General features: G+C 39.5%; 1 protein-coding gene across 3 annotated transcripts in view; it reads right to left on the reverse strand.

Moving 5' to 3' along the window:
• The window catches only part of LOC307122212 (DENN domain-containing protein 2A), a 71,545-nt gene that overhangs the window by 41,613 nt on the left and 3,678 nt on the right, over positions 1-26,254 (reverse strand). The window contains exon 2 of one of the 3 annotated variants that reach the window (XM_079810192.1): positions 1,213-1,269. The exons of 1 other annotated variant lie outside the window; for it this stretch is intronic. The gene's annotated coding sequence lies outside the window, so the exon portion shown is untranslated. Of the gene's footprint in view, positions 1-1,212; positions 1,270-3,412; positions 3,550-26,254 lie in introns of those variants that run through there. One more of the 3 variants, XM_079810191.1, reaches the window with a different exon arrangement.

The following is a 26,254-nucleotide window of genomic DNA, read 5'->3' on the forward strand; positions in this document are numbered from 1 at the left end:
GGTTACCAAACGGTGCTATTTCGGGACTACCAGGTTCTCCAGAGGTACTCAATGTGTTGATCCATCTGCGGGCGAGTATTGCTTGGCATCATTGGTTGTTTTTCTGAGCGTCGGCCAAGGGCAATAATGTTGTGCTGTGGAGTTTCACACTTTGGTGTGGTGAGCCCTCTTGTTTTGATGAGCAATTAATGCATAGCATCCAAAACTTCTGGTACTAAACTGCAGAAGAACTGACAAATAAAAAGAAATTGTAAATACAATAAGCACATGTTGCTTGGGATATATGAGGACATTATCGCAGACAAATATAAGACGACACGTTGCAAGTTTCTAACCTTCTGTGCTAGAAAATGTATTCTTTTGAACTGGTTAATGGATAAATTAGTCCGTTTATTTATCGCCGTAGGGAAAGTACATATGCACAATACTCACACAGACATTTAAAATGTCTAATTTAGGATTTAAGATAAGATAATCAATCAACACTAGAAGATGAATTTAAAAATATAAAATAAAGATAGTTTGGACCTGTTTTTCACGAATCTGGGAACACAATACCGTCGTCCGGATGGCAGTAGTTCAAAAGCATAATGTAAGGGATGCCTCTTATCAAGCACAATAATGTTGGCTTTATTTATCACCCTCTCTTTGTACACTCACCTAAAGGATTATTAGGAACACCTGTTCAATTTCTCATTAAGGCAATTATCTAATCAACCAATCACATGGCAGTTGCTTCAATGCATTTAGGGGTGTGGTCCTGGTCAAGACAATCTCCTGAACTCCAAACTGAATGTCAGAATGGGAAAGAAAGGAGATTTAAGCAATTTTGAGCGTGGCATGGTTGTTGGTGCCGGTCTGAGTATTTCACAATCTGCTCAGTTACTGGGATTTTCACGCACAACCATTTCTAGGGTTTACAAAGAATGGTGTGAAAAGGGAAAAACATCCAGTATGCGGCAGTCCTGTGGGAGAAAATGCCTTGTTGATGCTCGAGGTCAGAGGAGAATGGGCCGACTGATTCAAGCTGATAGAAGAGCAACTTTAACTGAAATAACCACTCGGTACAACCGAGGTATGCAGCAAAGCATTTGTGAAGCCACAACACACACAACCTTGAGGCGGATGGGCTACAACAGCAGAAGACCCCACCGGGTACCACTCATCTCCACTACAAATAGGAAAAAGAGGCGACAATTTGCACGGGCTCACCAAAATTGGACAGTTGAAGACTGGAAAAATGTTGCCTGGTCTGATGAGTCTCGATTTCTGTTGAGACATTCAGATGGTAGAGTCAGAATTTGGCGTAAACAGAATGAGAACATGGATCCATCATGCCTTGTTACCACTGTGCAGGCTGGTGGTGGTGGTGTAATGGTGTGGGGGATGTTTTCTTGGCACACTTTAGGCCCCTTAGTGCCAATTGGGCATCGTTTAAATGCCACTGCCTACCTGAGCATTGTTTCTGACTAGGGCTGTAACGATTTGACCAAAAATAAAAACCTCGATTAATTGAACATTTTACCTCGATTACGATTAATGAACGATTATTTTGCTTTTTTTTTTTTTTTGCTTTTTTTTTGCCTCGTAAGGTTCAGTAATTTCCTGATAAGGTTTTTACTGTAAATATTTTCTACTATTAAAGGTGGATTTTTTTTTTCTAATGAAAAAGTGCATTTCTTTGTGATTTTAAAACACTTGAAGGAAACGGTTCACTTTCAGCAGTTATTGTCTATGGGGCAGATTTCTGCTTGTACATCAGATACAGATACATTAACACAGTAGGCCTACATTACATTTATTTGAATGCATTAATGAGAGAGTGATTGTGTGTGAATTACTCATTACCGTCTCTATTCATTATGAAGCTGCGGTTTGTACTTAGCCTACTTCAAAGGTATTAAAATATATGCTATAACGGTTGAGTTTCTAAGCTACTTTAGTGACTTTACTTTAGTCACAGGACAGTGTTGACACTGCGTTTCTGCGCTGCTTTGCGCGCAATCTTCACGTGATGTGCGAGTTTCTGTCTGAGTGCTCGTTTGTCACAATATATCAGGCATTAGTTCAACATAATACACATCTGATGGTCGAAACTCGCTTTAATGTTCAAACTGGCAGGGCTTAAAACATACAAATGACAAAGCTTTGTGAGGACGCAGTTGAGGACGCGCGCGCGTTTAAATGTTGAAACTGACACGCCTTTAAACGCATTTACTTGACAAACTTTATGAGCACGAAAGTGAAAGGCTTGTGTGTGTGTGTGTGTGTCGTCGGCAGTGCGTATAGGCTATAAGAACGGTGATTAACTGACCTGTATATAAACTGTGTAAAACATGCAGTTACTAAAGTGATTCTGGGCATCTATTAACACAGATAACTGCTCCTGCTTCTCTCTGTGTGCCTGAAAACTGCACTTGATGTGACTGACGGGGCGGAGTCACATAAACAACAAAAGCAGTCTGCTATGGACATTAAAAGACAATCATTTCTTTAAGAAATACAACCTCTGTTGTAACTTCTTACCTACATAAGTCCACTCAAGCTTATGGTCCAAGACTATGCCAATAGTGTGTTACTAATTGTACTTGTTCACCATTTATTAATGTAGGATGGGTTATATCCTGTTCTCTCCCTCTAAAATCAATAATCATCTCCTTACGCCCCTTCGATGGCACTATGACACAGGGTTATACTTGAATATGTATCTTTAGATTACTTAACCTGTGCTTCTCATAGCAAAGACGCCATGTTTCACAGAAGGTGGGGTCCAATCTTGATATATATGGGTTTAAATATATCTTAGTAGAGTTTTTTTTTTAATGAGGTTTAAATATGGGTGGTATATTTGAGTATAAATATGGAAGGCATTTTGTTCGTACAATCATTCATTTTCGTTTTAGATTGATTTATTGAAGGTGTCCCCCCATAATAATAATAATTATTATTATTGTTTTGTTTTTTTCTCATTCAATTTTAGGTTATGTTTGTAATGCTTGAAAATAAATAAACATATATAAAAAATATATATACAAAATAAATAAAACAAATAAAGAAAATACATAAAATAAATCTAAATAAAATAAATACATAAATTAAAATTGACAAATTTGAAAAACAAATTGAAATAATAAAATAAAAATTATATTTAAAATGGATAATTATTAAAAAATAAAAATAATAAAATAAAAATATAATACATTTATTTAAAATGGATAATTATTACAAAATAAAATAAATATAATCAAATACATTTTATTTAAAATGGATTATTACAAAATAAAATATAAAACTAAAACACATTATATAAAAATAAATAATTTCAATTAAATCATATTTAATATTTAATTTATTTATTTATTTATTAAACAAATAATCAAATGAATCAATGGTACTCTGAGAGATATCCTACCTTAGGGACTTCTATCTGTAAAACAACGTACTGCCAAGGTACATGCCTACATTTCCCACATAGGATAAAATAATTTAATTAAATTGTATATTAAAATGAATAATTAAAATAAAATACAAAAAAATAACAAACAAAAATAATAAAATCTTTTTTTAATCATAAAATATACTGCTATAAACGGCTATCTTTCTTTAGTTTGCTGTCTTTTTCTTCTTCTTTCTATCGTCTCTCTAGCTCTCAGTCGACTTTCAGCCCTAAATGATTTTCAGCTGTGTGTGTGTGTGTGTGTGTTGAGTCACATGTTTGCGGAGAAACATCAGCGTTCCCCCTTCTCTCTCTCTTTCTGAAAATGCAAAGGAGGGAGAGAGAGAGAAATGAAAAAGGAATGCCAAAGTTTGAGCATGCCGTGAGTAGCTGAGCTGAAATGATCTATTCTAGGTCAAGTACAGTTGGAATATATCAGTTGTAAATATAACTTATAAATCGTTTAACATCTGCATGCATGCTTAGAAAACAAGCTAACTGATTGGAAGAATCCTTCATGTATGTAACACAAAAGGGACCAAAGAATAATACTTCGTCTTAGGGGTTTGTTCAGCAATAGAAACTAACACCACTTCAGATCAATCTGACAGTTGCCGTGTTTACAACCTTAATTTTAGGGTCTTTGTTCTCTTCACTATTGTTAAATGTGACCTCTGTGAGATAAGGCGACTTCCACAATGATGTGGAGAAAGTGAGCCATCTGTTCCAGCCAATAAAATACTCCATCTGACCTGAGGGACCTTTGCTTGTCCCGCCCCCTGACCCGAGGCCCATCAGCTGATTGGATGACAGCACGCTCATTGTTCAGAACAGAAAGAGGATTGGAGCAAACCTGGCTCACAAACAGATCCGTCGAGTCGCCGGAGCTCCGTTTTATTGCTCTTCATATAGTTCAGGAGATTTAATGGAGCTTCCCGTAATGTTTCTCTGAAGTATCAGCAATCGTCTCAGGTGTTTCTTCTCCATTTCCTACAATTATTTGCAAAGCTGTGAAAAGCGTTCAATTTGACTTGACTGTAAAACGAATGTGGATAGCAATGTTTGAGCATCACTGAGATCTCTTCCGAAGCCCTAGAGGAGACGTGAGATACTCTCAGGAGAAACTTTCGAGGGCCTTGCAGTTCTGTCAGATATTTAATATGCTTCGATTAGTACAAGATCACACGAGTGAAGGACAGTGAATGCATCAGTAATGTTATGTAAGCGACTAACAGCAGATCTTTCTCATTCCAGAGACACACAGGGCAGATACTGAGGGAAGAGAGGACATAATCCGTGCTTATTAAGTTAAAGAGTGCAGGAAAGGTTTTTTTTTTTCCGGCAGAGCAGTAAAGCTTTTAGTGTGTGTGATAACGGCAGCAGAGTAAACATGTCAGTTACAGATGGTTTGCATGCTTGTTTTGTTATACTTATGAACTTTTAAACCAACTAAGACCTTTACAAACACACAAATAATATCCTGATTAAAATCTCAAAGTGCCAAAAAGTGTCTTCAGGAATGGTTTGAGGAGCACAACAATGAGTTTGAGGCGTTGACTCGTCCTCCAAATTCCCCAGATCTCAATCCAATCGAGCGTCTGTGGGATGTGCGGAACAAACGAGTTCGATCCACGGAGGCTCCACCTCACAACTTACAGGACTTAAAGGATCTGCTGCTAACATTTTGGTGCCAGACACCACAGCACAGCTTCAGGGGTCTAGTGAAGGTCATGCCTCGACGGGTCAGCAAAAGGGGGACTAACACAATATCAGGTCATAATGTTATACTTGATCGGTGTGTATTATATATAAACAATTTAAATAAAATCGTATTTAATTAATTTATATATATTGTTGCTATTATTGTTATTAATTTGGACTAAATTATTCAATAAAAATGTAAATAATACAAAACAAAATTGTCAAAATGATGATGCATATTGTAAGTACTGCAAAAGGCAACCCTGTCAAATTTGTTAATTGTAAAAAAAGAAATGCTTTCACTCAAAAAAATGGTTTTACTTCATTTTTTTTGTCAACAGGTTCCACGTAATTGGGTTATGTTGAATTTAATTAAAATTGTTTATTTCAGTAAACTTAATTTTTTTACGTAAGGTTAATTCAATGCCATTTAGTTAAATCAGGTTAACATTCTTAATTTTGTCCAAAACTACTCAATTTAATTATTCTAAAATGAATATAAAAAACATACCAAAACAAGTAATCCAGTTTAAGTAATTATTTTTATTTATTGAAATACTATTTTTTAAGGTCTTATTGGCTAGCCAGAAGATGGTTTTGTTACATCCATGACATGCCCAAAGTAGTTGTTTTTTATTATTAAAACAACTTTAATAGTTATTAGCAGGTCCTCACCCCAAGCACATGCTCTACACTTCACCACAATGGTAAACTCCAAAAACACTAACATAACAAAAACTTTTAAATACCAACAAAACATTAAGTATTAAAAAGTCTCTCCATTTTCTCATCTTCACTGAAAAAAATGATTTGTTGAATTTACTACATTTTTTTATCGTAAGTGGGCGCAATCAATTTATTTTATCTCAATTTAAACAAAAACACATGCAATTCCCATAAAACCAATACATTTTTTAAAATTAAAATCAAAAAACTAAATTTAAATTATTTAAACGAGCACAAATTAATTTTGCTTAATTTAATCAGGCCAATTTTTTTCAGTGTTGTTAAAAATGCATCAACTACACTGAAAAAAAAAAGATTATGGCCCGATTAAATTAAGCATAATTAATTTGTGCTCGTTTAAATAATTTAAATGTAGTTTTTTGATTTTAATTTTAAAAAATGAATTGGTTTTATGGGAATTGCATGTGTTTTTGTTTAAATTGAGATAAAATAAATTGATTGCGACCACTTACGATACATTTTTTTTTTAAAGTAAATTTAACGAATCATTTTTTTCAGTGAAGCACTTTATTTAAACATTTACTCTCCGAATTCAGCCCCTTTGCAAAGCATGATGGGAAGTGAAAGTCTTGTTTGATTGATGTTGTTTCAAAATGAAAACTTCAAGTTATGTCAAAGAGTAACGGTTTTAAGTCAGTTTAACATGAATCAATTACATTTGAACCAGAAACCTGATATAATTGTGTTAAATCAAGATGAATTGCTAAAATAAAGTAAACAGCATCATAAAATAATTTTTTGAGTGTTGTTTGGTTGCAAACGCTACATTTTAGTTTAAATGAAGAACAACAGAAGCTAATGGGAGGTTGACACAAGTATAAGTGTACAAGTTGTGTGTGTGCGCAGTTATTTAACTTGGCAAATGTCCTTGGATCCAGCAAAAGTATGTAGATTCGTCACGTTTAGTGTACATAACTGCGTTATATGAGTGGAAGGATGTGAGGAGCCCTAATGGAAATGATAGCCCATCTGCGTTTAGCTATAAATCTTTTCATTTTTTCTCTGTCATTCTCTCTCACAAGCCAAACCCTGCAGAGCCGGATTGTAGGAGGGTTTCATAAGGGACACGAACACACACATGCAAACAAAGGGTCAGATTCACAAAGGGCAGGTCAAATCCGCATGATATCATCGGGAACGTTCCAGAATCTCGCATTACAGGCCATGTTCATCCACTTACAAACGCAGGTCTTAGTGCTCAAAAACAGAGAGAGCGCTCATTTACTCAGATTTACTTCAGATGAACACCAAAGGAGATGTGGATGGTGATTTAAAAAGCTAAACAAGACTAATAAATGACTTCATTCAGTCTTGTAACTGCATGCAAAAAAGTGACTCAACCCATGTATGCGTTTGTAAGTAATTTGGAAGAACATGAGGGTGAATGAATACGTGATGACAGAATTGAATCGTCTTGTGTTTTGAATGTGGCGCAGTGATGAAACCTGTCCTAATGGGATGTTTTTCAGTCCGAGATGTGTCACGTATCTCTGCTGAACAAGTGACCGAGATGTCGAGGAGAGCCAGCTTTAGCTCTGTTTCTCCTCCTCCTCCTCCTCCTCACAGCTGGTTCTCATAAAGCCTTCACTCGGCTATGGCCCTGAGGGCCCTCAAACCGATGACATCATGCTCTCTGCACTTCTCCAAAAACAGAGAGATAGATGTGTGATTTCCACAGAGAGAGCTTGGCCGTCACTGATATTGAGAGTCCGGAGCCAAATCGCAATCACATTTACTATTCGTTCTCCATCTTTCCTGTTTGTAGGTTTAGATTCTGCTGACACAAAATAGGAACGCAGTCAGCAAATCCGTCAAATAACTCGGATACTTGCTAATTGAGGATGCAAGAAAGTGAAAAAGGAACTATTCTCATCAGACTCAAGTGGAATCAGCCAACTTTCCTGCATTGGTTTGGGCAGCGGGGGCTGTTTCTGGCTTAAAAATCCTGTTTTAAAAAGGAAATGTATCAACAAGCATAGAAAACTGCTTGTCAAGCCATTTCCTGGGGTCTTTAAATATGGTCAAATGTGTTAAATTTAAACTACAGAAACAACAACAGAAGCTAATGGGAGGTTGACACAAGTATAAGTGTACAAGTTGTGTGTGTGCGCAGTTATTTAACTTGGCAGATTTCCTTGGATCCAGCTAAAGAATGTAGATTCGTCACGTTTAGTGTACATAACTGCGTTATATGAGTGGAACGATGTGTAAAGTGTGTCAGGCGATGTGAGGAGACCTAATGGAACGATAGACCTTCTGCGTTTGGCTACATATATGAAGCTTAAAGCGAAGCTTTTGACAGCATTTCACATAGTATTTTATTGGAGCGGTTGATTTCCATTGGAATCACTGGTATTTCTCTTGATTATTTTAGATCAGGTTGGACTCAGTTAGTTAAAATAAAAAAATTCAAATCACGGATATCTTAGATTACCAGTGGCGTGCCTCAGGGCTCGGTTTTGGGCCAGCTTCTGTTTATTAATTATCTATTTTGGCTTTAGGACAAATTTTCCGCAAATTCGGTATAAACTTTCATTGTTATGCTGATGACACCCAGCTCAATGGGCGTCGGAAGCATTTTATGTGGGTGGGACATGACCCACCCACCAATGATATTGGACCCACTCACTTTAAAAAAAATCTCCATTATGTCACCTGATGGGAGTTTGCCAGGGAGTTTCCTTTCCGTCGCCTTTGGCTTGCTCAGTTGGGGACACTAAATATTCAACTATATTACTGATCAGCTCATTTAAATTATCATAAAGTCATAATTAAGAGATAAAATGTTAAAAATACGATTTTAAACGTCTTCATTATTAGATAAAAAGTCAGAAATATGATTTTAAATGTTCTTATTGTTAGATCAAAAGACAAAAATATTATTTTAAAAGTCATAATAGTGAGATAAACCGTCGAAAAATACGACATGCTAAGTCATAATTGTAAGATAAAATGTTGAAAATATGATTTTAAATGTCATAGTGAGATACACAGTCGAAAAGACGACATGCTAAGTCATAATTGTAAGATAAAATGTTGAAAATATGATTTTAAATGTCCTCATTATTAGATAAAAAGTAAAAAATATGATTTTAAATGTTCTTATTATTAGATAAAAAGTAAAAAATAGGACATGCCAAGTCATTGTGAGATGAACAGTTGAAATTAGGACTTTATAAATTAAAATTTTTTGGATTTCAAGTCAAAATTATAACTTAAATCATCCTAATTATGAGATAAAAAGCTGAAATTAGATTTTAAAAAGCCTCAATTGTGACCAAAACACACACTAAGACATTTAAGAGATGAAATCATGCTTGTTATTGCGCTTTCAATTTTTTGATTCACACTTATAATAATAATATTTAGATTATTGTTTTCATTTTGTGCAATATATTTTATTTATTTTGAAATCAGTTTTTACACACTAAGACATTTAAGAGAGAATCATGTTGTTTTTTTTAAATGCGCTTTTAATTTTTTGATTCACACTTATTATTATTATTATTATTATTATTATATTTACATTAGTTTTCATTTTGTGCAATATATTTTATTTATTTATTTATTTTGAAATCAGTTTACAACAGAAATTAATCAATCAAAAACTTACTTTAGCTTTTCATCTAAAACAAAATGTATTTCCTATCATCACTGTAAAGCTGCTCTGAAGCATCCGTGTTGTGAAAAACGCTATAGAAATAAAGGTGACTTGACTTTGCTGTCAAAATTAACACTGCTTCTGACACCCATGCCCAGCTCTATATGTCTTCATGGTTTCCATGTAATTTTCATAAGGTTAACAGTGAGAAGAACACAAGAAGTTTTACATTGACTATTGACAATTCTGTTATCTCTCCTTCCCTGTCTGGGTGTCATCCTTGACAGCATTTTATCTTTTGAGGCACATGTAAATAGCTTATATGAATCGTTTTCGGCCATTTCTTTCCGCTAATAGTACATGCATTAGTTACATCTCGCATTGAGTATTGCAATTCTCTTTACAAACTTCAAATGACATGCTACATTTACTGCTCTGCCATTGTTATCCTCTGTCGGAGAGGACAAGCTTTAGACAGGAACCATTCTAGGTCGGCCACAGAATGAGACAGGAAGTGGAGAGGATACGGCAAACAATCCGTTTATGTGTGTTCGTGCACCCCTATCAGTGCCTTCCGAAACTAAATCTCACTGTGAATTGTTGTGCATTTCAATCGCAGCTATGTTCCCCTGTTGTTGCGGTGTCTGGGTTGTAAAACATTACAATAACGTTCAAATAACTTATTGTTAATGATACTCTTCCAGGACATGGAGGAGGATGGTGGCTGTTTACATTTGCTCGGGTCAAATGAGCACAGTGAAACTGTAGAAGTTGTAATTATGGTTTTCAGACAGAACCACATGACCAACCGCGCGACACTTTAGGCCCAGGAGACCTCAAGGGAGAAAAAGGCATGACAAAGTCTTATTTTCTTGTTTACGCAAGCGTTAGCTAGGGGCGACATCACGGACAGTTAGTCACACAGGAAGGGAGATAACAGGATGTGGAATTACAAGACCCCAGTAATCTCTTATGTGTCTCCTCTGGGGTTTTAAAAGAGATCTCAGCAATGTTTCACAATGTGCTCAGATTTGCCCAGATATTACATTCTGCAATCAAATCTGAATCTAAGAGAGTCGGTTTGATCATATTCCCCTAGGAAAGAAAAGATCTCTTTAATGTCTCAATTGTTTCTACTTGAGACTTTCACTTTTCTGTTTCTCCAGAGAAAAACTTAAACCGTAATCTTGCATGTGTCTCCTCTGGAGATTGGAGAGTCTCAAACTGTAGTCAGATTTTCCAAGAAGTCTGCAATCAAATGCCAGAGATCTCAATATGAACACACACACTCTCCCAAGACCAAAAGATTTGAGTTATACTATGCGTTCAAGTTACAGATTTACGAATCTTGGCAAGTCTGAGAACAGTTTGAGACTTTAAAAACCAGCGAAGGCAAAACCAGGAGACATCAGCAAAAGTGGTTCTCCAAAAAAATAGATTAAACATCAATAACTATACTTTAAATCATGAAGGAGCCCATCTGATTTTGATCCGAAGAGGAAAACCAATGTATGCGTTTCCTTGGATTCCATAAGTAACTGAAGGTCGTGAAAACTTTCGGTCCTTCACTCTGGCGGTTTGGTTTACATTCACTCTGGAAATGTTGATTTTGAGAGCGAGCTGAGGGCAAAAAAAAAGAAGGGAAAAAGAGAGGAGAGGAGGAGAGAGAAACAAGAGGCTCGGTTGCTTGGTGGATCGTTGACTCCGGAAGAGGACTTTCCCAAGCTCTCGCCACGCAGGGCTCCGATGGGAATAGCGCAGGGAATTGTAGGAATCCGTCTGCGCTGAGGCGCATAGGGCCGGTGGGAATCGTCAGGCGGAACCACAGAAGCGTGAGGAAAAACAGGAAGTGTAACTGGAGATCTGGCTTCGAGTCAAGCCAAGAGCGGAGAAAAAGTCGCGGTATGCGAGCATAGGGGCCACCGTGAGTTGCGCTGATCGAGGACCTCAACCTACACCCAAGATCAGCATTGTAATTCCTATATGAGACCAAGACAACTGCACTCAGATCAGCCAGAAATGGGACACTTCTGCTGTCTTTCACTGCTATGGATATCAAGTGGATTCTGGGTAACGATTCAAATCCTTCTGCATCCTCAGGACACGGCTCTGGGAGAGTAAAACATTCAATGCATTAAAATGCATCGTTTCATCCGGATCGGACCTAATACGTGTACACAAGATGACCTCTCATCACTCCATCCTTCCCAAAAAAATGTCCAAGTTTAAGGATACAAACAGGGACAAAAACAGAAGTGACTCCAAAAAAAAAAAGTCTTTGGAAATTCAGTGGTTTTCCCTTGTAATACAAGATCCAGAAACTGCATGTTCCTCTGCAAACATAAGCTTTAATGCCTCACCGGGTGTTAGAGCACAGATATTTCCATGATTTTCAGGGTAGGATTGTGCCCTGGCATGGAAAACAGGCGATAATATTCTTGTGCACATTTTATAGAATGCTCTTTGAGAGCCAAGTTGGTTAGTTTCAGATCAGTTATCCAAACCACTTCTGCCAATTTTATCCCGCAACTTTGCCTCCAGTTACAATTTGCTAATGTTCCGCTGCAACATTCCCAACACAAACATCTTATCCTCTTCAAGGTCCTGAAATTAGACGTGCCTCGAAGGTAAACCTCGTTGTGATTCACATTTGCTGCTGCAACGTTTATGGCTGTAGGTTTAGGGTTACTGCATGACACCAAATAAAACTAGTATAAGAATTTTGCATGTGAATCAAACAAGAGTCTGTGCACAACTCAACAATATTCTAAGGACTCAAACAAGATGTTTCCCCCCCAAAAAGCAGGGTATCCTTCTGAAGTGAGAAGCTGATACAGGATTAGCTATCAAGGTTGCACATGTACATACCAGGCAGTGTGTTTGAGTGCGACTGTAACAACTAAAGCATTGTGCGAAATCTCGGCCAGGTGCGTCTCCACCTGCACAGGATGACAAACTGTAACTCACATTACCTGAAAACACCTCTGACAGGGAAAAAGAGCTTTGATGCTCAGGCAAACAGCATGAACTTGGCAGAATGTAAAACTAATGACTTAATGATAACCTTCCAAATTAAGAGAGAACACTGCAGGTCTGGTGTACCAAATTTATCGGATTGAGGTCTTACAATTGTCTGGCTATCACCAGACCAAGCTCAATTTAAGATTGAACATTGGTCTGGGGAGTCCATGTATTTTCTACTGCATAAGAGGCGTGATAAACGAGCATAATTCAAATGACTCTGCACGCAATTGGATAGTCCTTCAACCAATCAGACCACAAGATGCGTGATAAACGAGCATAAATTAAATGACTGTACGCAATTGGATAGTCCTTCAACCAATCAGACCACAAGAGGCGTGATAAACGAGCATAATTCAAATGACTCTGCACGCAATTGGATAGTCCTTCAACCAATCAGACCACAAGATGCGTGATAAACGAGCATAAATTAAATGATTGTACGCAATTGGATAGTCCTTCAACCAATCAGACCACAAGAGGCGTGATAAACGAGCATAATTCAAATGACTCAGAATGCAATTGGATAGTCCATCAACCAATCAGACCACAAGAAACGTGATAAACGAGCATAATTCAAATGATTCTGTATGCAATTGGATAGTCCTTCAACTAATCAGACCACAAGAGGCGTGATAAACAAGCATAATTCAAATGACTCTACGCAATTGGATAGTCCTTCAACTAATCAGACCACAAGAGGCGTGATAAACGAGCATAATTCAAATGACTCTACGCAATTGGATAGTCCATCAACCAATCAGACCACAAGAGGCGTGATAAACGAGCATAATTCAAATGATTCTGTATGCAATTGGATAGTCCTTCAACTAATCAGACCACAAGAAACGTGATAAACGAGCATAATTCAAATGATTCTGTATGCAATTGGATAGTCCTTCAACTAATCAGACCACAAGAGGCGTGATAAACGAGCATAATTCAAATGACTCTACGCAATTGGATAGTCCTTCAACCAATCAGACCACAAGAAACGTGATAAACGAGCATAATTCAAATGATTCTGTATGCAATTGGATAGTCCTTCAACTAATCAGACCACAAGAGGCGTGATAAACGAGCATAATTCAAATGACTCTACGCAATTGGATAGTCCTTCAACCAATCAGACCACAAGAGGCGTGATAAACGAGCATAATTCAAATGACTCAGAATGCAATTGGATAGTCCTTCAACCAATCAGACCACAAGAAACGTGATAAACGAGCATAATTCAAATGATTCTGTATGCAATTGGATAGTCCTTCAACTAATCAGACCACAAGAGGCGTGATAAACGAGCATAATTCAAATGATTCTGTATGCAATTGGATAGTCCTTCAACTAATCAGACCACAAGAGGCGTGATAAACGAGCATAATTCAAATGACTACGCAATTGGATAGTCCTTCAACCAATCAGACCACAAGAGGCGTGATAAACGAGCATAATTCAAATGACTCTGTACGCAATTGGATAGTACTTCAACCAATCAGACCACAAGAGGCGTGATAAACGAGCATAATTCAAATGACTCAGAATGCAATTGGATAGTCCTTCAACCAATCAGACCACAAGAAACGTGATAAACGAGCATAATTCAAATGATTCTGTATGCAATTGGATAGTCCTTCAACTAATCAGACCACAAGAGGCGTGATAAACGAGCATAATTCAAATGACTCTACGCAATTGGATAGTCCTTCAACTAATCAGACCACAAGAGGCGTGATAAACGAGCATAATTCAAATGATTCTGTATGCAATTGGATAGTCCTTCAACTAATCAGACCACAAGAGGCGTGATAAACGAGCATAATTCAAATGACTCTACGCAATTGGATAGTCCTTCAACTAATCAGACCACAAGAGGCGTGATAAACGAGCATAATTCAAATGACTCTACGCAATTGGATAGTCCTTCAACTAATCAGACCACAAGATGCGTGATAAACGAGCATAAATTAAATGACTCTGTACGCAATTGGATAGTACTTCAACCAATCAGACCACAAGAAACGTGATAAACGAGCATAATTCAAATGATTCTGTATGCAATTGGATAGTCCTTCAACCAATCAGACCACAAGAGGCGTGATAAACGAGCATAATTCAAATGATTCTGTATGCAATTGTATAGTCCTTCAACCAATCAGACCACAAGATGCGTGATAAACGGGCAACGACCCATCACTTCTCTATCCATCATTGTGTTAAACCCGCCAATAGCGTGCCAGGTGGAGAAGCCAGTCTGTGATTGGTTCCCGCAAAAGTGTGAAACCAAATCGCCGGCAGATCAGGCTGGGTTTACCCAGTCTAGTCTTACAAGTAATTACAAGTCAATAGTTTCATTATTTATCCCTCGACTGAAGCATATCTCACCTGGTTTTCCTTTAGGACCCACATTTTACATGCCATCCAATACAATATCTGAGCCGTAAACCACCTTTTGATTGTATTTTCTTGTAATTTGTTCACGGTTTTCAAGAATGAAGGCATGTTATACAACCTGTCCAGGTTGGCGACTGCCTAATTTGACTAGATTCTAAGCTACTGTAGCGTCTGATTGGACACGCCGGCTTTTATACGTCAACAACAGCAGATACCGGGAGAGCTTTCTCCTTCCTTTTATAAGCAAACAGGGAGCAAAGTTGAAAGTCTGTTGCATGACAGTGCTTGACCAGCAAGAAATGCAGCGACAAGAAAAAACTTGACTCTTCACTCCAAGAGTTCAATGAATTGGAGGACGTTGACATGAGTCATGTGAAAAGGCCTTTAGGCTGCACATCTTAGATGATTTGCTGGTTCCTAAGAGCTGTAATTGGTTGCAGATTGGAAATGTGCAGGCAGCAAAAGAGCGAGAGAGAAGAAAAGAAGGCCGTATTAAAGTGTTTTAGAAGGTAAAGGGGTATTTCAAACAACCCACGCTAGGAGAGGAAGAAGAAACATCCCACGTTCCAGATGGGGAAGAATGGATTGTTTTACTCAGCCTCACCCACATTCTCCTTTTTATTTTCTTCTTGTTCCTTCCTCCCTGTCATCTTCACTAACTCCATGACACTTCCACATCACTTCCCTTGTCTTTGCCCAAATTACGTCCTAATCTGTCCTTGATGATAAGTGTTGAAGTTCATCCCATTTTCTGAAAGTACTGAGGACTGCCAATTGATCTAATGATTGATTGATGAAATAAAGTCAGTCTTTTTACCACCCACAGCGATACAGGTTTATGACTGTCCTTTCAATAGTGTTAAAGGGTTAGTACACCCCAAAATTCACTATTTACTCACCCTCATATAATTCCAAACCAATTTCTTTCTTCTGTAAAACACAAGGAGATATAAACAGAATGTGAACTTGGATGTTGTATAAAAACATACCATGACCACGGTCAACTATTAAAGGGTTAGTTCACCCAAAAATGAAAATTCTGTCATTAATTACTCACCCTCATGTTGTTGGACACCCGTAAGTCCTCCGTTCATATTCGGAACACAAATGAAGATATTTTAGTTGAAAGCTGATGGCTGAGAAAGGCTTCAGACAGGCCTCCATTGGCATTCAGTACATTGACACTTCCCAGATCCATGAAAGGCACTTAAAACGTCGTTACAAAGTCTATCTCACCACAGTGGCTCTACAATAATCTTACGATGCGACGACAATAGTTTTTGTGCGCAAAAAAAAATCAAAATAACACCTTTATCCAACTTGTTCTTGTCTTCCGTGTGTGTCTCCACGACGCATGCGCGAGAATATGACGCAGATCCGGCGTTCGGACATATGACCCAGAAGCGATTTGTTTACAAGCAGAGGAAGACGCGCGTATCTAAGCTGTTGAATTCTACATTGATCGTGCTTTAGGTCTCGGCGTAGTTCTCAAAATGGGGCTTAAGTGTGTATTTCATGGATTCCCGAACACCGGCGCTATGTCATATTCTCGCGCATGCGTCGTGGAGGCACACACGGAAGACAAGAACAAGTTGGATAAAGGTGTTATTTTGATTTTTTTTTGCGCACAAAAACTATTGTCGTCGCATTGTAAGATTATTGTAGAGCCACTGTGGTGAGATAGACTTTGTAACAACGTTTTAAGTGCCTTTCATGGATCTTGGAAGTGTAAATGTACTGAATGCCAATGGAGGCCTATCTGAAGCCTTTCTCAGCCATCAGCTTTCAACTAAAATATCTTAATTTGTGTTCCGAATATGAACGGAGGTCTTACGGGTGTCCAACGACATGAGGGTGAGTAATTAATGACAGAATTTTCATCTTTGGGTGAACTAACCCTTTAAGCTCTAAAATCACAATAAAAGTAGTCCACTCAACTTGTGCAATACAAAGTTCTGTCAAGTCAAGTCACCTTTATTTATATAGCGCTTTATACAATGCTGATTTTTTTCAAAGCAGCTTTACCGTGATAACAGGAAAGTAATGCATGATGATTCAGTGATCCGTTGTAAAGATTATCAATTATTAAATTTGTTCATTTCATCTAATAAGCAATCCACAAAAAAATGACGCAATTCTCATATAACAGTGTCAGTAAAGTCAGATCAATAATTTTGTTGAATATTAAGTCATGAAACACTAGATGGCACAGGCTGATTGGTCCTTAACTCAATCTGCTTGCAATCACATTCTAGGGTACAGCTGATTAGTTCCTGCTATATTAGTAGCCAATGAGCTCGCTGCTCAACATTCAAATACTGGTCAGCATTTTCCTTAGCCGTGCAACGCGCTTTCAGAAACCCTTCACCTTCCCCAGCTCCACCTGTATAGATCTGCTACAGGTAATTAATGTATGCTATAATGTACAGAAGCAGCATGTCTTGCTCACAGTAGCGTGTTGTGTATGTATTGGCAGTAGCAAGTCACGTACTTGGAATAGATCTTGGAATAACAGCATCAACAACAACAACAGCAGCAATAACAGTAACAGCTGCAGCAGTAACAGCAACAATAACAGCAGCAGCAACAACAACAACAGCAGCAGCAATAACAACCGCAACAACAACAGCAACAACAACAGCAGCAGCAGCAATAACAACCGCAACAACAACAGCAACAACAGCAGCAGCAATAACAGTAACAACAACAGCAGCAGCAGCAGCAACAATAACAGTAACAACAACAGCAGCAATAACAGTAACAACAACAGCAGCAGCAGCAATAACAGTAACAACAGCAGCAGCAGCAGTAACAGCAACAATAACAGCAGCAGCAATAACAGTAACAACAACAGCAGCAGCAGCAGCAGCAGCAGCAGCAGCAATAACAGTAACAACAACAGCAGCAGCAACAGCAGCAGCAGCAATAACAGTAAAGGTGCTGATCCACTTGTCCGTGCAACACTCCTGTCGCGCCGCACTCCCCTTTATTCCTATGGGTGACGTCATGCGACTTTAACACACCCACAAAGCATTCCGGGAAGGCGGAGCTGCATTTGAACAAATGCCGTGTGTCAAAAAAGCTGGCCGAAGCTCAACTTTATGCAAATTAATCTGTTGAATGCGACGCAACTATCCAATAGAAGTAGAGCACATGGTGACTGAGGGAAGTCTCTCGCTGGTCCTTTGTTTTTCATTCCCCGCTGGCTCAAGCGCACGCCCATAGCGGTAAACTTGAGGAACGTCCATCAACATACACATGAGGGGAAGCGTCACAACACCACGCTTTAGTCGTGCCGCGAAAGTGGATCTGTATCGTAACAGCAGCAGCAGCAATAACAGTAACAGCAATCATAGTAACAGCAACAGCAATAACAATAACAACAACAGCAATAACTAACAGCAGCAGAAGCAACTAACAGCAACAACAACAGCAGCAATAACAACAACAGCAATAACAACAACAGCAATAACTAACTGCAGCAGCAGCAACTAACAGCAACAGCAGCAGCAATAACAACAGCAACAACAACAACAGCAGCAGAAGCAATAACTAACAGCAGCAGCAGCAACTAACAGCAACAACAACAGTAATAACTAACTGCAGCAGCAATAACTAACTGCAGCAGCAGCAATAACAACAACAGCAATAACTAACTGCAGCAGCAATAACTAACTGCAGCAGCAGCAGCAATAACAACATCAGCAATAACTAACTGCAGCAGCAATAACTAACTGCAGCAGCAGCAACTAACAGCAGCAGCAATAACAGCAACAGCAATAACTAACTGCAGCAGCAGCAACTAACAGCAGCAGCAATAACAGCAACAGCAATAACTAACTGCAGCAGAAGCAATAAAAACAACAGCAATAACTAACTGCAGCAGCAGCAACTAACAGCAGCAGCAATAACAGCAACAGCAATAACTAACTGCAGCAGCAGCAATAACAACAGTAGCAATAACTAACTGCAGCAGCAATAACAACAGCAGCAATAACTAACTGCAGCAGCAGCAGCAATAACAACAGCAGCAATAACTAACTGCAGCAGCAGCAATAACAACAGCAGCAATAACAACAGCAGCAGCAGCAATAACAACAGCAGCAATAACTAACTGCAGCAGCAGCAATAACAACAGCAGCAATAACAACAGCAGCAGCAGCAATAACAACAGCAGCAGCAGCAATAACTAACTGCAGCAGCAGCAACTAACAGCAGCAGCAATAACAGCAACAGCAATAACAGCAACAGCAATAACTAACTGCAGCAGAAGCAATAAAAACAACAGCAATAACTAACAACAACAGCAATAACTAACTGCAGCAGCAATAACTAACTGCAACAGCAGCAATAACTAACTGCAGCAGCAGCAATAACAACATCAGCAATAACTAACTGCAGCAGCAATAACTAACTGCAGCAGCAGCAACTAACAGCAGCAGCAATAACAGCAATAGCAATAACTAACTGCAGCAGCAGCAACTAACAGCAGCAGCAATAACAGCAACAGCAATAACTAACTGCAGCAGAAGCAATAAAAACAACAGCAATAACTAACTGCAGCAGCAGCAACTAACAGCAGCAGCAATAACAGCAACAGCAATAACTAACTGCTGCAGCAGCAATAACAACAGTAGCAATAACTAACTGCAGCAGCAATAACAACAGCAGCAATAACTAACTGCAGCAGCAATAACAACAGCAGCAATAACTAACTGCAGCAGCAGCAATAACAACAGCAGCAATAACTAACTGCAGCAGCAGCAGCAATAACAACAGCAGCAATAACTAACTGCAGCAGCAGCAATAACAACAGCAGCAATAACAACAGCAGCAATAACAACAGCAGCAGCAGCAATAACAACAGCAGCAATAACAACAACAACAGCAGCAGAAGCAATAACTAACAGCAGCAACTAACAGCAACAACAGCAGCAGCAATAACAACAACAACAGCAATAACTAACCACAGCAGCAGCAATAACAGCAGCAACAACAACAACCGCAGCAGAAGCAATAACCACAGCAGCAGCAATAACTATGGTTATGGATCCATTTGTCCGTGCGCAACTTGTCGCGCCGCAATCCACTTAATTCCTATGGGTGACGTCAAGCGACTTTAACACGCCGGCAAAGCATTCCGGGAAGGCAGCGCTGCATTAAGCTGGCCGAAGCCCATCTTTATGCAAATTAATCTGTTGAACGCAACCCGACTATCCAATAGAAGTAGAGCACATGGTGACTGAGGGAAGTCTCTCGCTGGTCCTTTGTTTTTCATTCCCCGCTGACTCAAGCGCACGCCCATAGCGGTAAACTTGAGGAACGCCCATGGGCGTCGGAACCATTGTATGTGGGTGGGACAAGACCCACCAACTTTTTACGATCAATGATATTGGACCCACTCACTTTTATTGTCTCTAACATTCAGCACATGTCTGTTTACCTACCCCTAATCGATAAACACGTATTATTAAACACATATTAGACGCTTTATTTACACTTTTCGAATATTTTCTTAATTTGTATTGAAAATAAATGCCTTTCCGATTTGATATGTGATGGGAAAACGGAGAAGATTGATATCGGCGAAAGCCGGACTCGAACCGCGGGTCGATTTGTGTCAAAACTAGATGCCGTGCGTCTTACCCCTACACTACTGTCACTCTAAAGGTAGTGGCGATTTACGTAATTTTGTCTTTCTGATACGTTTACCAAGTAAAGCGGTATATTTGTACTTAATGTAATTGGCATCTACTCCAGTAAAACATTTCTGAGGACCCACCCACATTTTTTTTGCTTCCGACGCCCATGGGAACGCCCATCAACATACACATGAGGGGAAGCGTCACAACACCACGCTTCAGTCGTGCCGCGAAAGTGGATCTGTATCGTAACAGCAGCAGCAGAAGCAATAACTAACCACAGCAGCAGCAACAACAATAACAGTAACAGCAGCAGCAACAGCAGCAATAACAGTAACAGCAGCAGCAATAACTAACCACAGCAGCAGCAACAACAATAACAGTAACAGCAGCAGCAACAGCAGCAATAACAGTAACAGCAGCAGCAATAACTAACCACAGCAGCAGCAACAACAATAACAGTAAAAGCAACAGCAACAGCAGCAATAACTAACAGGGGGGTATTCCAGAAAGCAGGTTATGTGACATTCCCGGGTATGTTTAAGAGTAAGTTAGCGGATAACCTCAACTTTCGGTTCCAAAAACGGAGGTAACTTTCAGGATATGTAAGTAACCATGGCAACTGACTCTCTGAACATAACCTGCTCCGGAGCAGCTCATGATCCAGGGTTAGTTTGCTTAAGAGGTATTCAGATGTGTTTTATATAATTAATATAGTTATATAACCAAATTTGTTTCAGTTATATAATATACAATATTATATATTAATTCTAAAGAATTAGAATAAAAAAAAAAAATCTGTTTAAATGTCAATTAAATTCAAATATATTTAATATTTATTGTATTGGCATTGCACAAATGGATCTGAATTAAATTAATTAGCATCAAACAAACAATATCATCCTTGTGCTTAGTGAATAAAGATTAGTTATTAAACAAAGATATTGAAAAAATTATTGCACAACCACCAAATAGGTGGCGATGTGCACTAAGAAGGTTATGTAACTCGCCATTAAACAAAAGAAGAAGGAAGTAGCATGGTGCGCTTTTTCTTAGCATCTGTTTCCACTGTGAATCATGGATTCTGCGCTCTGTTGAGAATGTCTTGTGTGTTAACCGGGAACATACTCTGAGTACGTACTCCTGGACTCGTTTTTGGAACCAGCATACCTCGAGTAAGCAAGGTTTGGGTTAATCAACTGAGAGTTCAAGGTATATGTGACGGTAAGTTAGCCTTGCTTTCTGGAATACCGCCCAGATCTATTCCACCAAGACCAAACATGTCAACATTGTCATGTCCATTACCATGCCAAACACTCAGAGAGTTGTCATGACAGAACTATATTTCCAAGTCAAGTCTTCATATCCTAGCTTTCAGTGAGAAACAGACTTAAGGATTAGTTCACTTTTAAATAAACTTTTGCTGATAATTTACTCACCCCTATGTCATCCAAGATGTCCATGTCTTTCTTTATGCAGTCGAAAAGAAATTAAGGTTTTTGATGAAAACAGTCCAGGGTTTTTCTCCATATAATGGACTTCAATGGGCTCCAAACGGTTCAAGGTCCAAATAACAGTTTCAGTGCAGCTTCAAAGGGCTTTAGACGATACCAGATGATGAATAAGGGTCTTATCTAGTGAAACGATCAGTTTCTGTGAGAAACCGAGCAGTATTTATGCTATTATTTTACCTCTTATCAGACGAACATGATCATCTCTGAGCTCCACCATAACTTCCGCTAAGTGAGGTCAAAATACGAGCGTGGTCATAGATATATCGATCATAGATGCCTCATTCTACTGATCCGCGCAGGTGCTAATGATGCATCTACGTATACATCTATGGCCACACTCGTATTTTGACCTCACTAAGCGGAAGTTATGGCGGAGCTCAGAGACGATCACGTTCGTCTGATAAAAGGTAAAATAATAGCATAAATACTACTGGGTTTCTCACAGAAACTGATGGTTTGGCTAGATAAGACCCTTATTCATCATCTGGTGTCGTTTAAAGCCCTTTGAAGCTGCACTGAAACTGTCATTTGGACCTTGAACCGTTTGGAGCCCATTGAAGTCCATTATAACGAGAAAAATCCTGGAAAGTTTTTAATAAAAAAAACCTTCATTTCTTTTCGACTGAACAAAGAAAGACATGGACATCTTGGATGACATGGGGGTGAGGAAATTATCAGCAAAAGTTTATTTAAAAGTGAACTAATCCTTTAACTTTGCATATCTAACTTGCATTTAAATGTGATGCATGACGTGTCTGGCTTGATGTCAATGATGTCCAAAGGCATTGGGTGTTGTGTGTGGTGACGCGTCACATGGCATTTCGACAAGGCAAGTTTAACCATACATCCAGCTCAGATGGATAATGACTTACATTTTTGAATCTGTTCCACACACAAAGTTAGCGTATGATTGAAGACTTACGGACAACTTTTGTCGTTTTAGGAGCTTGACTGACTGTGGTCAGTGTATTCTTAAAAATGACATGAGGATGAGCAAACGATGACACCATTGAACCTTGAGGTTTGCTCTGTCCCAGTCCTACAAAAACCACTGAACCTTGACATCGGAACGACAGCTTGCAGGCACGGCTCCTTAAGGAGTGGGGGCTGGAAACTCAAAGAGTTATAAAAGAAGGAGGGTTACAGAGGAGAAGGGGTGGAGGTCAGTAATCACAGCATCTGTGGTCCGTTCCCTTCCACTACAGCACAAAAGCCCCGGAGCTCACGGGATCCTGAGCAGCCAGAATTCCCTCACACGCACTACAGGGCACATTCTGCAGCTGTTGCCGTGGAGACAGCAAGAGCTTGGGTCGGAATGGCAGTAAGGAAGGAAAACTTCCCAAATGTTGCACTGTAAACCAGAAAAACATGGAGCATCTGGTCTGTCACAGGATGCATTTACATGTGTATGACGCTTCAGCAAACGCAGTACAATAGAGACAGATGTCTGATCCCACACAAAGACGGTCATATTTGCACTAACACACACTAAGTCAAGCTCATTCTTATGGTTAGAGATATGAACAAACGTATTAAACTCATCTTGCAGAGTTTGTGCTCCAGACATGAATTATTCCTAAAATCATGCATCTTGTTGAGGAGAAGTGTGCTATTACTTTACTGAGTGATCAGACTCAGGTGAAAAAAATACTTACACCGAGTAAGGGACTAAGTAAGATCACTGAGATTTGAAGGTGGATGCTTTTGGATGTTTTTTTGACAATTTATACAACACAGAACACACTACCAAATAGCGACACCCATAACAATCATTCAGACCATCTAGCAGCATCCTAGCAACACCCTTAGCAACCCTCCAGAACACCCTAGCAACCACCTAGCAACATCCTTAATAATCATTCAGACCACCTAGCAATCAAATAGCGACACCCACAACAATCATTCAGACCTTCTAGCAGCATCCTAGCACTACACTAGCAACCACCTAGCAACACCCTTAGCAACCCTCCAGAACACCCTAGCAACCACCAAGCAACACCCTTAGCAACATCCTTAATAATCATTCAGACCACCAAGCAATCAAATAGCGACACCCACAACAATCATTCAGACCTTCTAGCAGCATCCTTGCAATACATTAGCAACCACCTAGCAACACCCTTAGCAACCCCCCAGAACACACTAGCAACCACCTAGCAACACCCTTAGCAACATCCTTAATAATCATTCAGACCACCAAGCAATCAAATAGCGACACCCACAACAATCATTCAGACCTTCTAGCAGCATCCTTGCAATACATTAGCAACCACCTAGCAACACCCTTAGCAACCCTCCAGAACACCCTAGCAACCACCTAGCAACACCCTTAGCAACATCTTTAATAATCATTCAGACCACCTAGCAATCAAATAGCGACACCCACAACAATCATTCAGACCATCTAGCAGCATCCTAGCAATACACTAGCAACCACCTAGCAAGATCCTTAGCAACCCTCCAGAACACCCTAGTAACCACATAGCAACACCCTTAATAATCATTCAGACCATCTAGCAAAATCCTAGCAATCACCTAGAACACCAAGCACACCCAAGCATCCGCCTAGCAACACACTAGCAAGTAGCAATCCTCCACAACACCCTAGCAACCACATAGCAACACTCTAACAATCATTCAGACCACCTAGAAACATCCTAGCAATCACCTAGAACACCAAGCACACCCTTGCATCCACCTAGCAACACTAGCAAGTAGCAATCCTCCACAACACCCTAGCAACCCCCTTAGCAAAACCCCTACAATCATTCAGACCACCTAGCAATCAATTGGCAACATCATATCACCTAGTACACCTAGCACACCCTAGCAACCCTCCAGAACACCCCAGCAACCACCAAGAAACACCCCTTACAATCATTTAGACCACCTAGCAATCAACTAGCAACATCCTAGTAATCACCTAGAACACCAAGCACACCCTAGCATCTACCGAGAAACACACTAGCAACCCCATTGCAACACCCCCATCAACTCTCCAGCACACCCTAGCAACAAACCTAACAATCACTTAGAACACCTAACAGACCCTAGCATCCACCTAGCAACCATCCAGAACACCCTTGCAACCACCTAGCAACAACCCTAACAATCATTCAGACCACCTAGCAACATCCTACCAATCACACAGAACACCTAGCACACCCTAGTACCTAGGGACACATTAGCAACCTTATAGAAAACACCCCTAGAAACCCTTCAGAACACCCTAGCAACACCCCTAACAATCAATCAGACCACCTAGCAACATCCTACCAATCACACAGAACACCTAGCACACCCTATTACCTAGGGACACATTAGCAACCCTATAGCAACACCCCTAGAAACCCTCCAGAACACCCTAGCAACACCCCTAACAATCAATCAGACCACCTAGCAACATCCTACCAATCACATAGAACACCTAGCACACCATAGTACCTCGGGACACATTAGCAACACCCCTAGAAACCCTCCAGAACACCCTAGCAACACCCCTAAAAATCAATCAGACCACCTAGCAACATCCTACCAATCACCTAGAACACCCTAGCAACAAACTAGAAATCCCCATAGCGACACACTATCAACCCTCTAGAACACCCTATAGCAACCACTTAGCAACACCCCTAACAATGATCCAACTAGCAACACGTTAGCATTCCCATAGCAACGCCCTAGCAACCATTCAAAACACCATAGCAACCCCAAAGCAACAGCCTAGCAACCATATAGCAACATGCTAAAAAAAACTCCTAAACTTAATCTACAGGTGAGAAAGAACTATTAAAAATGTAGTCCTGCTTTGAATTCCAAAGGTTTTCCAGTAAACAAACCACAACCAGATGGAAAAATGTCCTCCTGTTGTCTCACTCAATCCTGTTCTTTCTTCCTCAACTCATCCTTTGCCCTCGTGACTCTTTATTAGAGTCATTTAGAGCGAGCCATTAGTCACAGACCAGACAAACAACTCAGCCTGCATTCAAGAAAGACTCCTTCCCAGAAACCTTTGCCACACACACACACACACACACTCACACACACAACTGATAGCCACGCTCAGTTAATTCATTTGATAGACCTTTTTTATGTAAAAAGCAAGAAAGAGTAGTACAATTATAAATCAAAAAGCAGAAGATTGTGTTTGGAAAGACTATGGGATTCTGGGTATTTCCTGTGCCTTGTTGCGAAAACGAAA

Source organism: Gobio gobio, assembly GCF_949357685.1.
Source record: "Gobio gobio genome assembly, chromosome: 25".
Classification (NCBI taxonomy): Eukaryota; Metazoa; Chordata; class Actinopteri; order Cypriniformes; family Gobionidae; genus Gobio; species Gobio gobio.